General features: G+C 39.2%; 1 protein-coding gene across 9 annotated transcripts in view; it reads right to left on the bottom strand.

The window, feature by feature from the left end:
• B3galt1 (beta-1,3-galactosyltransferase 1) overlaps window positions 1-14,621 on the bottom strand; it is a 550,921-nt gene that overhangs the window by 127,056 nt on the left and 409,244 nt on the right. For all 9 annotated transcript variants that reach the window (XR_003834954.1, XM_029469665.1, XM_029469661.1 and 6 more), the window contains one exon: window positions 12,376-12,423. The gene's annotated coding sequence lies outside the window, so the exon portion shown is untranslated. The remainder of the gene's footprint in view (window positions 1-12,375; window positions 12,424-14,621) is intronic.

Raw genomic sequence — 14,621 nt, 5'->3', positions numbered from 1 at the left:
CTCTCTCTCTCTCTCTCTCTCTCTCTCTCTCTCTCTCTCTCTCTCTCTCTCTCTTTCTGATCTAAACCAGGATCCCCATGGATGAGTTAAATCTAAGTTACAACAGCCACCATCAGATTGCACTAACAGAAAATTCAATCTCCTGCTCATCTCACAAGTTATGCCCAATGGCTTCACTTCCTAGGAGTCCCGAGGAATATATCATAAAAAGAGCCTGTCAAAGAACCTTGTAGACAATCTCTTGCAGGGCCCCCCAGTCTCTGCCTCTTTTCCTCCAGTATAGCTCTTTAAACATCTTAAGTCATCCAGGTAGTAAGAATTTTCTTCTCCAGGTTGAGTGTTGCTAGTCATCAAGGTCCTTCTTTAACTGAAGTGGTTGTGAGTCCTCTGACATTTGGGCTGCCCTTTTGCTAAGAATATTCTAATTTATCTGTATCTTTGTAAAACTGTAAGACGTAGAGTTGAAACAGTGTGTTTCACTTCTAATACACTTCCACTGAATATACTCATTTGACCAGCTATTAACTCATTCAATATTTCAGAGCTCCAGCCTCTGCAGTTAAACATCTGAGTTTAATGTGGAATTTTGTTGTTGGTGGTGGTTGTGGTGGTGATGGTGGTGGTGGTGTGAGTATGTGTGTGTGTGTTCCTGATATGACTCAGGAAATTATAACATGCCATTTTGCCACAATTTCATCATCTGTTTCACAGAAATTAAAGAAGTCCCAGCTCATTTTTCAGGTAAGGAAGCCAGCCAAATGCACTAAGTACATTTTCAGTGAAGCTAAGAACCTTTGAACTCATACTGTCTTTTGCCTTATAAAAACTGACTTTGTGAGGACAGCTACATCAAAAGAGTTAAAGAAGAAAATAACTTTGATATTTTTAATCTCTGTTCTATGGAAGCACTTTAAACAAAGGAAAAATATCCATCATTAACTGCTTTGGGACAAGGAATTTATAACAATGAGTTCACTGGTTGAATTCTATAGAGTCCTAACCTCTGGAGTTTACTCTCGCTGAGTTCCTGCAATCTTTTGAATTTATGAATCCAGCTCAACAGCAGTCTAATTCTGCCTGAATGATGGAGCTTATTACACTGCTGGCCTTGCAATGCTCAGGACACACTCTTTTCCTCACCACTGCTATCTTGTGCCCCTAATTCATTCGAAGGAGTCCTGTGTATGCTGCAGTGATAGCAAGATGTTGAAGAGCATCTTAAGATGCCTTTCACAAAGTCACATGCCTTAGATCATATTGGCATGTTTTTCGTGCCTTGAAGGACTAGAAATTCTGGTATATATAAAGAATTTTTCTTATTATTTCTTAATTTCTTAATGAAGTTTCTTTGTTGAAGGGCTACCACTTTTTAGTTTTGAGTTTCCCTTGTGAATGCTTCAAGAGACATATTTACACAATGAAAAAACTGTAGCAGGATATGAAACCAGTTGGAATTAGTTCATATTCTTGAGCTTTTATACCGTAGCTTTTTGCTTGGGACACATTTTTACCTTACCTTAGACACCAAGATTGGTGTCTAATCAATAAATTACAGGGAATAATACAAACTTCTAAGTATGGCTTTGGAATAACACCTCATAGTTCTCTATCGTCTTTTCTTCTATCCCTCTTGGTCTTTGTGTGCACTTACTAGGGGATCATTTGCAAATTATTTAAACACCCTACCCCTCATTTTTCTCTCTTTGTGTATGTGTGTGTGTGTGTGTGAACATGTGTACCTGTACCTGTGTTTGTACATGCACACATATGGAGGCCAGAAGAAGACATGGAGTGTCTTGCTCTATAACTCTCTACCTTCTTCTCTTGAGACAAGGCTTCACACTTAAACTGAAGCTAGGATAGTGGCCAGAAAACAGCAGTAATACTTTTGTCTCAGCCTTTGAAGTGTGCAAGTAACAAGCAAATTCAGCCATACCCATACTTTAATGTGATTGCTGTGATCAGAACTCAGATTCTTATAGTTGTGGAGTAAGTGTCCTTACACACCTATGCACTGACTCACTCCACTACCTCTCTTTTTATATCCTTCAAAACAAATATTTCTAAGAATAAATAAGGCAAAAATGTCTAAGAAACTTTGGATAGACTGGGGTTTTAATGGAACGTCATACATTTTTTAGTTTCATATCTTTAAATACATTTACACTTCTTACTGATATATATATATATATATATATATATATATACTTATATATTTCTCTGTGTATGTGTATCAATCTCTCTCTATATATGTGTATATATGTACAAAACTATACATAAAATGTTTGTTTGCCTACTTTTACACAACATGCTTTGTCCCTTTTCGAAATGTTTCTCAAATATATGCTGCACACCAAACGTCATCTAGTCCCTATGGCAGCTAGGGATGAAGGAAAGAAACATATTGGAGTTTGCTACTTTCATTGTTCTTGCTCTATGGCTGACCCATTGAGATGTTCAGCTGCTGTAGAAGCAAGAGAACTCTAAAGAGTCTACTGGAATTTCATCTCGCAAATGTTGGAGTTAGCAGAGACCCAGGAAACATATTAAAAAGGCATGACTCTCAGATTTATTGGCAAGCCCAAAGTAATAAAAAAGCAAAATTTGATATAACCAGGGGCTTTTCAGACTGTCATTTTTTTTTCCCCTTGCCATATTCTCTGTAGCTGGTCTCAGCTATTTCTCAGCATGGTTTTTGGAAATCAGAAAGGGGATTGAATGCCTTACTTGAACACGCTTTCACTTGGCTAAGGCTGATTTATATTTAAGATTGTATTCCCTCCTCCAGAGACAGTTGGGATATTGTTAGAGTGATTGTTTAAAAATATAAAACCATGCCCAAATCCAGTTACTTGAATGGAGTGAGATGCTGTCAGCCCAAGCAAAGCAGAAAGGGAAATAAAATACTGAATGTGTTAAAAATGAGAAGAGGCAGAAAAATGGAAGTCATGAATGATGTGTTTGAAGAAAAGTGAAAAGCAAACAAAGATGGATAGCATGTACACATACACACATACACAAACACACTCTCACACACACATATAAATATAGATGGGCATACACATGTGAAAAATTATAGGAATGAAAGACCCAGAGAAGATGTGATTTTTAGAAAGTCAGCTGACTGTTAGCAAGCCCTTTATCCTCCACCTTAAATCCTCTATTTGATTTAGCAGATATAAAAATCCAGGAATGATCTTGGAGAAATGGATTGCTAGATTGTTACAAAGTTACTTTAAAAGAGAACTGCTCAGATTCTATTCTCTGTTCCTTCTGATCCACATCTGAGAACTTTAAAAAACATGACCCCATAGCTACAGAGATGTTCTTTACGTCTTTGTGTGCCTCCGGTAAAATGGATTATGATCGTGATTTCTTAGCCAAAGAGTCACATGGTGTGTAGAGCTCTTCCTCATTCATATTTTGCTGTCCGAGGAAATGTTCCTAGGCATGCAGGGCATGTTCACAGCAACTGAAAAATTGTTCTTGCCTTAGAGCAATAATGGGCTGGAACTGGAAAGAAATTACTTTAACTTCAAGTTACAGTAGCAGCCACAAGGAACAAACTTATAAACTGCAAGGAAATGAGATCAAAGACCACCACTGTTTTTTAAGAAATTGTACATCATCTTTAGGATCCATAGTCTCTGGACCAACGTATGTTTGCTTCCTGATTAATTTACTCTACAAATCTGACTATGGAGTATCTTCTAGAACATTGCCTGAACTAGATTTTCTGACTCTCTATAGCAACTGACAATTCACAGAAACATAAACATGACTCTTGGCTATCAGGAAACACTTTTGTTCAATTGCCAGCCTTTGTAATGGGGGAGGGTGGCTGCCTGCCTTCGTAGAGGAGGAGGGTGGTGGGAGAGGGTGTCATGAGCCTGAACAGCCTTGGGTCTTCTCTGGGATTCATTCTTTGTTCTTCAGTTTACACTGCCCAATTCTTACTTTACTGAACTTAGAAGCTAAGTAATATTAGTCAAAATCAAAGCATGGCAAGATGCCTTTGACATTCAACTGAATTCAGTTCAATGATGCCAGTATGCTCTGGGCTGTCACGTATTACATTACATATCATGTCTTCAGCACAGAAGATTTTTAAATCCCCGGAGAAATGACTATGAAACATCTCTGAAGGGGGCAGTTCTGATGCTAAGGTCCTGTTTCTCAATTGGTTCTTGATCTGTCAGTAAAGAAAGCCATGGGCCAATTGATGGGCAGAAAATATAGGCAGGACTTCCAGGTCTCTGGAGGGAAAAGAGATGCAAGGAAGGAGAGAATGGAATTTGCCATGTGTTAGAGAGAGGAGACGACCATGTGAAATCTCACAATGGAGTGGCCACATAGGTCACTCCTATAGGCAGGTGGTCAGGGGAGTTTAGCAACTGAAATTTAAGTCAGGTGGGAGAGATGGAGATAAGAAACTGATGAGGGCATGCTTTTCCAGGGGGTAGATAGTGCCAGCAATTGTGTCAAGAAGGCAAGTTAAAATTGAAAACTGTGTGTCTGTGGTTTTTTTTGTTGAAGGATTTAAGGGACGCTGAGGGGTGGAGCAGGTAGCGAGGTCACCTCCTGGAGAGTAAAGGTGGGTAGAGTGCAAAATTACACACAACACATCTCTACCGACACATTTGTGGAAACCTGATCCAAATATGGAGGTCTTTGGGGAGCAAGTTTCATGGCAAGTAAATCCGAAGGCTAGAGCTCCCCTAGGAAGGGAACCAGCAGCTTTGTACATTTGACAACTCATCTGAACCCCATCTGTGCCTCCCCAGCTAGTGCTAGGGTGTGAAATGAGGAGGATGCCTCTGATATGTTTGTTGAGCAATCAAACTGAATTCATTTTGTTCCTTTAAAATAGTCAGAAACCACTTGAATAGGGAACGAAGAAGAGGTGACTTTAAGAGCATACTGGGACTAGGCAGGCTGTAAGAGAACTATCTCAGTTCCATCTGTGTAAGTGAACATGAAAACACAAGAGGTCCACCTTTTAAGGTCCCTCACCATCGTAAAAATGGAGGTCGCCCTCATTCTAGATTCGTCAGTTCTCCTCAGCTGTCTTCTTAGGGTCACAGGTGAATCCTCCGACGATAGATGCTGACTATTCTTTTCAGACTAGCTGTGAAAAAAAGTCTTTACCTCACTTTCCTCAAGTGTGAAATTCAAATACAAACAGTGTCTATCACACAAAATGTGGGGATTAAAACGGTCACAGTTAAAGAGCTTTGCACCAGCCTACAGACACACAGTCGAAAGGTGTTCACTGTTGCAGTGTAATTTTATAAGCCTCAAAAAGAATGTTGCCTGTTCTTTTCCTTTCCGTTTCATTATTTTGATATTTAATCTTGATGATAAATTGGATGGGAGCGAGAAATGCCTAGGAGATTAATGGAGCACACCTCTAAGTGTGTGTCTGTGAGCCTATTTTAGAGATTATTAGATCAGGAGAACAGTACTTAATCAACGGTGTAATCCGTGGATGGAGTCAACCTTGGGGTAAACTATTGGGGAGAGTAGAAAGTGTGGAAGAGAGGTAGTGGGAATAACTCTTTCTGTGGATTTGTGTGTGTGTGTGTGTGTGTTTGTGTGCATGAGTGAGAGAGAGGGGAGGGAAAGGGGGAAAGAGAAAGAGAGGGAGAGGGAAAAAGAGGAAGAGAGAGGGAGAGGGAGGGGGAGAAATTTGAATGGTATCTCTTACTTGAACCCTTCTTACCCTTCCTGCCTTTTTTCCTGGCAGTTAGAGATGAACATATTTGCTCTGACATGTGCTACATTCTATGTGAAGTTCTGTGTCACCATGACCCAGAAACAGCAGTCAGTTGACCCTGCACGAAAATCTCTAAAATCATGATCCTTCCTCTCTTAACTTGTTTCTCTCAATTATTTAAGGACAGTGATAAACACTATAATACAATGATTATCAACATTGATGTATGAAAGATTTTTTTTCCTTACATGCCAACAAAGGACCAGTACCACACATATGCGTTGCTTCTCCCATGAAAACTTGTATTCTCCCTACACAGAGTAATGCATTGAAACAAATGCATTGCATTGTTCTCTTATTTGGTAATAAGTTTACCACCAAACTAACCAAGGCTTTGGTTCTATGTCGAGCCTCTTAGGACTAAGTTAGGGAAGCAGTTATTGTACCAATGTTATAGACACATCACTGTTTTCACCCACTAACTTATTTCCAGGGGAAGTTACATCTTTGCCAATGGTCTACATAGTATATATTGACTCAATCACTATCGAAAAAGCTCACCAGGACTTAATTCCGGTCATCTGCTAAAAGTTTAAGGCTGTGATTATTTGGAGTGAGGACCATGAAACCAAACAGGTTCAACTCCTAATTTGTCAATGCCACTCACAGCTCTTACTGTATTTATAATGTGGTGCCTCAAATTGAAAAAAAAATTGATGGCAAGACTGAACAAATATTTTACAATACCAATAAAGCTCATCCACAGGCCCGATTTATAATTTTATGCCTGTTAATGTATTCTAATTTTGGCTACATTGGTTGTATTTCTTGAGTTTACAGAAATACTCAGATCATAATACACATTGAGCTAAGAGTTTTGGTTTGTGGCCATATTCACTGAGAAATGCAATTTAAGTGACAATATTATACATCAAATGCTGCCTTTTCTAAGAGGTCTCACAGAAGTGTTTTACCAAACCACTGTAGATCAATAGTGGAGTGAAAGTTTGCCTGATTAAATTTAAGAACTGAGGAAAGAGACAGACAATGAATCCTTGAGGCTGGAAGGTCACTGAACACAAATCCCAGTATATGTAGAGAACTATCAAGCACCGTTACCCAGCACTAAAGGGACTGGATCATGGACCAGTCTATCAGCAGGATCATGGACCAGTCTATCAGCAGGATCATGGACCAGTCTATCAGCAGGAAAGAAGATGGGTCAGAAAAAGAATTGTCCTTTATGGGAAGGCTCTAATTTAAAATAATGTCATGTAGGTGGGAGGTGATTGTAGTGAAAACTGATGTAATAATAACATGCTGGAAGACTCCTACAAAATACACAATTTTGGACATTTTGGATGAAAAGATACCAGGACAACATAGAGTATTTATGCTCCAAACAAATGATGCTGCACAACTTCATTTGAAACAGCAACAAGACTAAGATAGAAAGAGCAGGTCTGCCTTTATATATGGATACAGTTGTTTTAGTACAGTGAAGAAGAAAGTGTGGCTGGACAGCTTTGGATGCCTGGGGCAGTGGCGGTGGGGGGCTTCTATAAACCAAGTGAGTAGAGAAACAGAGTATCATACACATAGCAGGTACTCAGTACATATCCCAGAAATAAAGAGATAAAGGGCCGTCAGTGTAGGGAACTGGCTCTGATGCTTTGATGATGCACACATGCATCCTGGGCAGGTGTGTGCATGAGGCTCGCTGGGAACGTAAGGCAGTGTAGACAAAACTACACACTATGAGTCAACGTCAGTCGAATGCTCACAGAAATCTATTAATTACTCACTGAGCACTGCTGTTTGGAAGATGCTTTATCGTTTTACAAAAAGGAAAACTAAATTACAGAGAGTAAAAATATTTCCCACCCATGCCATCCATAACAAAAAGCTGAAGTTCTAACTGAAATTTGATTATAGAGCCAGCCTTCTTATCTCAACAACTCAGTAGCTAAGGGTAGGTTCACTGGATTCACGTGTACTGGGTTCAAGCCCCCATTACACGGCTTTGAACTCAAGTGAGTTGCATAGCTTCTTCCAACTAAGTTTCTCACTTAGAAAATAAAGATGATGTGGATACATGCTACTTTCGTATTACTAACTATAGCAGACTGTTTGGGAAGTACTTTGTATGGACTATGTGGTACATTATAAATGAGAATTGTTAGTTATTAGTATCTGTAAAAGTTCATGGCTCTAATTTTGTATCTTGATTTCATGTTGGCCAAAGCATAGGTTTGGCTTTCCAAAACATTTTTTTAAACTACTAAGCTTTGTTTTATGACTTGTTAAACTACAACCATTACGTTTATCATCAATAGACAGGAGGGACAAGACAGAAGGCAGTACTGTGTTATGAACTTTGAGGTGTCTGGAGATAGGTGACCAGCTTTAATTTAAAATCTGTATCAGCACAGCCTTTGACAAACACAAACTACCTAACGTGATACTGAGAATTGAACCCAGGGCCTTAGTAGGTGCTGGGCAACTCTTGGACTATTGACATGCCTCCTCCTCATCGGAAGCCAGTTAAGGTCTTTAAGGCTTTATCTGCACTGGAACAGAGCTCCTAATAGTCTCTCCTTTTGAGAGATGATAAGTTTGAAAGTATTTTGTAAACTGCAAGGCACTGTGCAAATATTAGTTATTATGTTAACACTGTGAGATGATTTGAAAAAACGCAAAGGAACAACACATTGCTGGCGAAGTTTGAAGAGACTTCTAATTTGGGAGTTGTTACAGACACCATTAAGAATTGAGACACACGGTACTAAATTTAGTTTAAAACAAACACGAAAATGAAATGTGATCCAACCTTAGAAAAAAACGTAGCTGGCTGTGTGTGAGCAAAGGACTCAGAGAAACCTAGAGAGCCATATTTTGAGGAGTGAGCCAGTGGTTACAGTCAGTTAAACAACAGGCAGGAGCTTTACAACATCAAACAGTATTGCAAAGGGCACTTCTATTTTGAACTTGTATAAAGAGATGATGGCTGCTTTGTTCCTTTGGGGACAATGCCTATAGAGCACCCTTCTGGAGACTGCAGGTCAGCAAGGGGCATGGTTCTCTCTCTCTCTCTCTCTCTCCCTCTCTCTCTCTCTCTCTCTCTCTCTCTCTCACACACACACACACACACACACACACACACACAATGCAGATTCTATCTACGAAGCACCAATGAGTGTCATTGGAGGACGAATGTTTACAGAGTGCCACATTTAGAGCTTTGTGGGTCAACAAAATGTCCTTCAGCTATTTTTGTCCTTGTGTCCTGGGGTTTGGGACATGCCACCTCTGCACATTATTTACTTCTGTGTCCACATGCACAGAAAAGAAGCTGAGAAGAGATCCTAACGGTAAATAGAGGAGAAAGGCTGGGAGGATGTAGTGATGAAGAAAAGTGATTTACAAAAGACTTGCTTTTTTTTTTTTAACTTTTTTGAGATAGAATTTCTGTCTGTAGTCTAGGCTAGCCTCAAACTTGCCTCAGCTTCCCACTTGCCTCGACCTCTCCTGTGCTGAGATTATAGCCATGAGCTGTCACCTCATGTGTCAAATGACAAAATTTGACAGGGCAATTTGTTAAAGAATAAAGCACGATTTCAACTATTAAAGATTTAAATAGGAATCTTAAATACCAGGAGTAGGAAGACATGCATAGGATAGACAAGCTTTTCTCAGCAGTAGGTCCTACCCTACATTTTGCTGAGGTGTAACCCTGTATATACTTCTAGACTGTCACCTCCCCCTATATGGAGGAACACAGTCCAGATGGCATGAGAGCTCCATTTCTTGCTCCCTTCTCCCCTTCCTTGATACTTTCTTGTGCATCTTCACCTGCCCTTGCACAGCTAGGAGGGGCAGGCCTTGATGTTTCAAAGCAATGTGTCATTCTCATTTTGCTATCTGTTTCCTCCTTGGGATTTTTAAATGTGAGCTTCCAGCTTGCTGCTCTATGCACTCACTCATGTCTGCCTGCTGCCACACTTCCTTGCCATGAGGATAATGGACTCTTACCCCTCTGGAACCATATGCTCAAATAAGCTCCAGAAAGCTATAAAGCTATAAGGCTAGAAGGTGTCTTGGCTGTGGGGTTTTATCACAGCAATTACTAAGTAAAAGCAGAAAAGTAACTAAGTCAAACAGAGAGGCAGTAGTGATACACAACACTAGGGAATGGTGTGCAGATATCAAAATGACATTGGAAAAGAAGGAGCACTTATAATAATGTTATATAATCTCGTAAGCCAAATATGCGAGTGATTTGTGTTTTTAAAAATTAAATAAAATGCATCTGTTTATTTGTGAGTTTCTCTCTCTCTCTCTCTCTCTCTCTCTCTGTGTGTGTGTGTGTGTGTGTGTGTGTGTGCTCATGTGCATGCCATGGTACATGCTGGAAGGTCAGAGGACAACCACCTCTGGGAGTCAATTCTCTTCCACCATATGCAATCCTGGAATCAAACTCGGGGTTTTAGGTTTGGAGGCATGGACTTTATTTGCTGGGCTACTTTGCTAGCTCCATTTTTTTAAGGACTCTGAAGTAAGGAACCATCTTCCAAACAATCTCTAAAAAACTCAGCAGTCACTAAGCAGATGAGTCAGCTGTAACATAAGATTTTGTCTGAGTAAGAAAATGTAGTTGCATGTCGTACGAAAAGTTTATGTTTAACTCTGTGCTTCCTAGTTGTCTGAAATGTCACAAGTAAACAATGAATTTTTTCAATTTAAGCTTGTATATTCCACTGTCACATTGTTGCTCAATGTACTTGTCTTATGATAGACTTTGATGCAACTTTGACCCCGAAAAACAAACAGTGTATTGAAAATACTTTATCTCTCACCAGGCAGACAATGAACTAAAAGCACAGGGACTTGAAAACTCTTCAGGATTGGTGTATAGAAGTGTCGGCTATTGAAGCTGCTGTGACTGAGTCATAGGTTGTGAATAGCTTTCCTTACAGCCACCAACATGCTGAACCTTTCAGGCTGACTCTCTAGAGGAGATGCTTAACTTTCATCTTCTTGTAGTCGAATTAATAAAGAAACAAACTTGAACTTTGGTGTTTTTTTGGTTTTTTTTTTTTAAAGCCAAATAGGCTTTTGGAGATTTTGAATCTAGGGGTACATGAATAAAGACTTTATGCCATGAAAATTGACAAAAGAAGACTCTTACCCCAAGTTGATCCTACTCAGCCTCCTGAACACATGGGATGTTGGTGGTTGAGATGAATCTAAATCATCTTAGACCCTTTAGACAAGGACTGATGGGACTTTAGGTGAGACCTAGATAGATGTTGACTGATGTTGAGGTGGGTTGAGACTTAGAAGATGTCAGGGTGAGAGTGAATTCATTTTGCACATTGTTTGACATAAACTTGCAGAGAACAGAGACTAGGCTATAATAGCTTGAAAATATACTCCTCTCCAAGATCTATTTTCTTTCTAACCCCTGTAACTATTTCCTGTACCTAATATGAAAAACAATATTGTTTAACTAAAGACCTTGACAAAAAGTGATTGTCCTGTGTTACTAAGCAGCTTCACAGTCAAAGAAGTATTTAGCTCAGGGTTGGTTACCTAAATTCTAGAGATGTGAAATTGGAAAACATTGAAGATTAAGTCAAACTAGAAAATGAGTTTTAAACATGTGGAAAAAAGCGGATGGACACAACATACATCTCACTCACCAAGGACAAACCTCATATCCATCACCTGAAAACATTCCTGTGTTCTGGCTATAGGGCATTGTGGTGTTCATGCCTTGTCCTAGTCAATGAACCTCTGGCCTTTGGTAAGTCACAGTGATTTAATTTCCTGTTACCTGGCAGGGAAAAGGGTTAGAGGTGGCTCATGCCACAGCTTTACCCCTGCATTCCATCAAGCAGCCTACAAAGCACTTGCATCTGCCCTACCCTTGGCCAAGCAGGAATGAACACACTATTTATAAGTTGAAAGGTGCTTAAGCAATGCCAAACATTGCTTACATGTAAGCTACACAATGAACTTGAGGATGCCCTAGGTTCTTCTAGACACAATTCTGACAGGGAGATGGCTTATGTATAGTAGATTCAGACAGACTGTGAGATGGCCGCTACTGTATCTTATTTAGGTTAAGTTTTTGAACTTTTGTTCCATTAACTACTATTTGGGGATAATAATTTATATCTTATGAAGATGTAGTGACTGTTACACAACATACATATATCCAGTATCTTTACCAAGGGTCTATGTAAATTTAGCTATAACAGGTTTTATGTGTTACATTCATGAATAGGAGTTTTGCCACATTGTACATCTAAAACAAGACAATACTTTGGGGCAGGGCATTTTTTTTTCAGTTATCTTTTGATTATGCTTACCATTACCCTTTAAGATCAATCTTGGGCGTTGCTGTCTCAAGCAGGGATTAGTGGAAGTGAATGCAGAAGCTGAAGTAGGTGAGTAGATTCTCGGCAAAGACAAAGCTGCTTTAAAGAGGAAGAGGATGAGGGAAGGGTATGGATGCTAACCTGAAACATAGCACCTTTGGGCACAAGTGATAGACAAGGATTTGAGAAATAATCATGCAAGACTCACAGAGATTGTCTAGGTACTTGGAAGCAGGACAGAGTAAGGGCTTGGACGGTTGAAAAATTATTTATTACCTGTGATGAGTATCATTGATAGGTCCTTGGAAACCCATTTCTTCTTTCCTGAAAAGAAGGCAACAGAAGATTATCCAACTGATGTTTATGGTGTCCTACATGACCAAAATCTATTAACAAACTCTATTACCCTTCAATATTAGGGTAAGTTTTTTTACATTTGGTATTTAAAGTTAAAGATCAGGAATGACATATTTGTACAGAACTGCTCTGACTTGGTTTTCCTTTACACAGACCAAGCCTACTGACATTTTAGTTGGTTTGACTTAGATGTGAGATCTGGAACCTGCTTACGGTTTTCTCAGCAAGGTCTCTATTTCTTTCAATACTGCTATGCTGTTGATATTTAAGAGTGCCTGGTCCAAGTGTGATGCTTACCAGGTGAAGTTATGACTGTGTATGGGCATCCTCGCTACAGTTTCTTAAATCCCTATTGGTCTAGTTTATTATACTGTCTAATCATAGTGGTATGAAATGTTCATAGAGATATCAATTTTTCCATATTTTTGCATAGCGTTGAGAAAGTCATTCTTTCTCTCTTAGTTTATGTTCATCAGAAAAATAAAGGAGTGAGCTAAAAATAATCTGAGGAGAATTTTCACTATAAGGGAAAATAATATGAAGTATTTGGTATAAAATTACCTCATAGATTGTGAGAGGAGAAAATTTATCCTTGAAGAAAAAAGAATTGCAGAAGTACATACTGAGAACTTATCCCAAAGCTACCAGGAACTTGAGCACACGCGCGCGCACAACACACACACACACAGATACAGACACAGACAGAGACACAGACACACACACACACACACACACACACACACACACACACACACACACACACACAATCATTGTACCATTGCACTAAGAGGGCTTGATGACAATGTACTGTGTTTACTGTGAACCAAGGCAGCAGTAAAGAATTCTCTGAGTTACAAAGGCCAGGAATTGATAGAAAAATAAGCTTCCAGATGTCTATGATTGGCAGTTGTTTTCTAAGTCTCCAGACTTCTAGAGGAGAATGTCTAAGGGTCAGTACATCATGATAAAGGGTAGCACTGTGGGGTACAATACCTTCCCTTAGACAGACTATAGGCATTGGACTAGAGAAATCATTCTGTAAAAGTTAAGTAGCTTTGACATTCTTCAGGCCAAAAGATTCCCAGGGTTCCTTCTGCATAATGAAATTGAGACTCTACAGTGGTCTTGATCTTCAGCAAGTGGGTAGAATAAAGCTTTGTGTTCATTTCCAAAGTGTGGTTATTAGACTCCTGTAAGTCTTTGACACAATGTAGAAATCTATAAAGTCCTGACTTCTCTAGTTATGTAACCTACATCTGATCTGCATTTCTTCTTGTACCTTAACCATCACAACAGACTGCAAAAGTATACATGAGAGTCCAGTTGTCTTCTATCTGCTAAAGATATTTGCTAAAATATGAAAGTCCTCTTCTCTCTAAATTGTATTAGACAATGTTGTTACTTCTCCTTTAAAATATGCTATTTATTTGAAAATAAATCAATTAATACATTCTTAAATTATTTAAAACTGATGGTGCTAACTTTCTCAGGTTTATTTTAATATGCTAAGTATTAATAAAAGCACAGCTTGCACGCTAAAAACTGGGCCCTGAGGTTTTCAAATTGAGTGTAAAGGGTTCAGACTCAAAAATTACTACTACTGGGGATTGTGAATGCAAGTCTCTGAATAGTAACGAGCCATTTAATAACATAGTGAAATCTAACAAAAAGTTTGGTTTCTGATGTCACAGATGTTATATTGTCTGGGAGCTTTAGGGGCTAATACTCTCCAGGTTTTCAGAGCATTCATTTGGTGTGGCTTGGGCTGACCAAATAGGAATCTAATGCCTACTTCTCAGAGTTCCAAATCCCTCCATCTTACATTGGATTTGAGCTTTGGATAAAAGTCGACAGGCAATCAATACCACTGGGAGCCACACCATTCACCTTCGTTCAGTTCAGCCTCTTAGAGTAACCCAAGGACCACAGAAAGTGGAGTGCACACACACATTATTGAATCGAGTGAGTAAGAATGGAGACAAATGCAGAGAAGATCCTCTATCGGCACTAGTGTGAAATACTACATTTTGAAATATGATCTCTGGGTTGCTGGTTGAAATTCCATCAGTTAGGTGTAGAAAGTGTAAAAATATTTCTCGGTATTTCATCAGAGTGTGATTTTCCAGAAACAGAAACAGTAATACAGCACAGCTAGGCTTCATGTT

The sequence above is a fragment of the Mus caroli genome, chromosome 2 (genome assembly GCF_900094665.2).
Source record: "Mus caroli chromosome 2, CAROLI_EIJ_v1.1, whole genome shotgun sequence".
Lineage (NCBI taxonomy): Eukaryota > Metazoa > Chordata > Mammalia > Rodentia > Muridae > Mus > Mus caroli.
Note: the sequence above shows the minus strand (reverse complement) of the source record. Positions and strands in the feature narration are given on the sequence as shown.